Genomic DNA, 2,220 nt, shown 5'->3' on the forward strand with positions numbered 1-2,220 from the left:
AAAAAAAAAAAAAAAAAAAAAAAAAAAAAAATACTACTTCTCTGCTACTCTGTGCAAACAGAATATGAAAAGTTTAACTCTGAATTCTATGTGGACAGTTTCTGAAATCAGACGTCATTTTAATGAAGACACACCTTTTGCCTTGCACCTGGCAACGGCAGGGATGTGGACCCAGCATCCCAGACCAGAGTGCAGGAATGGGTGCAAGAGCACCACTCCTTCTCACTTCTTCTTGGGAGAACTACAATTCAGACACTGGACCCAAAAATGACAAAAAATGTCTCTTCACATCATTTTTTTGTATGTTCAGGTTAGTTCTTTTATAGTCAGACACAGAAATCAGAAACAATCTCTTCTTCCTTTGCCAAAGCAAGCAGACTTTTAGGTAGTTATTGTTAAATAGTGCAGAAGCAACCACAAAAATTATAGCAGGTACTTGTATCCTCACATGAAGCATACCACTGAAGTGCTTCTCATATTAAATTCTCTTCTCTACTCTAAGGGATCCCCATTTTCTGAGTTCCCAAGGAAAACTCCAGAGCTCTTTATGGATTTTCAAAGAAAAGAAAATGTCCTTCACCAGCCATTTGAAAACCAAACCAAAAAAAAATGTACTCCAGCTATGAATTGGAACATTTAAAAAATACTCTAAAGACAAATTAACCAAAGAGCAAACAGGAATGGGAAAACCTGGGAGGGGAATGAGAAGTACCACACAAGTACTACCCCAAGTGCATAACAGCTCCACCAAGGACCACGAGCCCTGACAGCCCTTGGAAGAGTTTCCCTCCCCCATATGCAAACACCTGTCACGGCACTGTGCCCAGACCAAGGATGCAAAAACGCAGTGGATACACAGGAGACTCCAGGAGAAGCCCCAACACTCCCCTAGGAACGAGGTGACTATCTGCAGACTGACAGCACATCAGGCAGGACAAGCTTGTAAAGCAACACGATGGCAACCGGTTCCAGCACATTTACAGCAATCCACAGCCACAGCGTTATGCAGAGAAAAGCAACTATTTTATGCAGAGCTGGTGCAGGAGGGAGAGGTGGAAATGAAGGAGCAGCTGACGGGGGAGGCTGAAGCAGTGTCCCCCACAGCTGGAGCTCTGACGGCTGTTTGCAGCCTCAGAACAGGTGCTGCTGCCAGATTTCCCAACCAGAAGCACTCCCAGATTCCCAGCACATAGAAACTTGTCCTTTAATTACTTTTCAATTACTTCTTGTACCTTAATTGTGTAAGATTTCTGCTCTGCCTGCAGATGTCAAAAGATTCTTTCTGAAAGAAGAGCAGGTTGTTCCCAACTAGAAAAAAAAAGAGACTTTGTCTTTTGGGAAAGGTGCAAATTAGAAGCTCTGCACAGAAACCGATCTCTGTCCAGAAAGCCAGAGGAGCAGCAGGGCTCTGCAGAGGGGCTGGGCTCCAGCAAACCCCCCTGCTCACCCCCCCATATCTCTCCCAGCACCTCTCGGGCTTAATGCCGGTTTCTGACCAGCACCTCTTGGCTCTGGTGACTGGCACCCTCTGAAGCACCACGCTGAGGCATTTCGATTCAACCCCCCCAACCCAAATCACCACAGAGCAGAGAATATTAAATGTGTCACTTCTTTCACACCTGAAGTACAAATAAAGGGCTAAAATTCACTTTCCCTGGGGTAACCTGACAGATAAACCCCGCAACACAACAGACCGCTACAGACAGCAAAACCCACCGAGTTCAAAGTAAAAGGACAAGCACAGTCACACATCAGAACGTCTGGACAGCCCCAACTGTGACCACAAATCTTTTTTTTTTTTTTTAAGAAATTCAGAACCATGAAAAAGTTTGGGGTTTTTAGACCAAAGCTCTCCCCTTCCCCAGCAATCCCACACCCAGGGAAATGGGCCCCAGCCCCTGCGCTCACCCACTGCTAGGCCGGAGCCACCACCACGAGTGCTGGGGCTGCTGGGGATGGTGTCACCTTTGCAGGAGAAACATTCAGTCACCACCCAGAACACAGGAAGTGTTTTAAAAGGAGGAATTCCCACTTGCTGGGTGAACCAATCTGTGCATGGGACATCCCTCAGCCGAGACCATAGAGAACTGGAGGCCTCCTGCCTAGGCTGCCTCCCAGAAGACCATAGGACACTGGCAGAGTGTCGCAGGAAGTAGGCCCTGTGGGGGCCAGGGACAAACCCGGGGGGGCTTCAGCACGTTGTTCACCACCCACCCACCC

General features: G+C 47.3%; 1 pseudogene; it reads left to right on the forward strand.

The window, feature by feature from the left end:
- Window positions 1–2,220, forward strand: part of LOC113480988 — a 32,283-nt pseudogene that overhangs the window by 17,469 nt on the left and 12,594 nt on the right.

This window comes from Athene cunicularia (genome assembly GCF_003259725.1).
Source record: "Athene cunicularia isolate RWA chromosome 5 unlocalized genomic scaffold, athCun1 chr5_part2, whole genome shotgun sequence".
Lineage (NCBI taxonomy): Eukaryota > Metazoa > Chordata > Aves > Strigiformes > Strigidae > Athene > Athene cunicularia.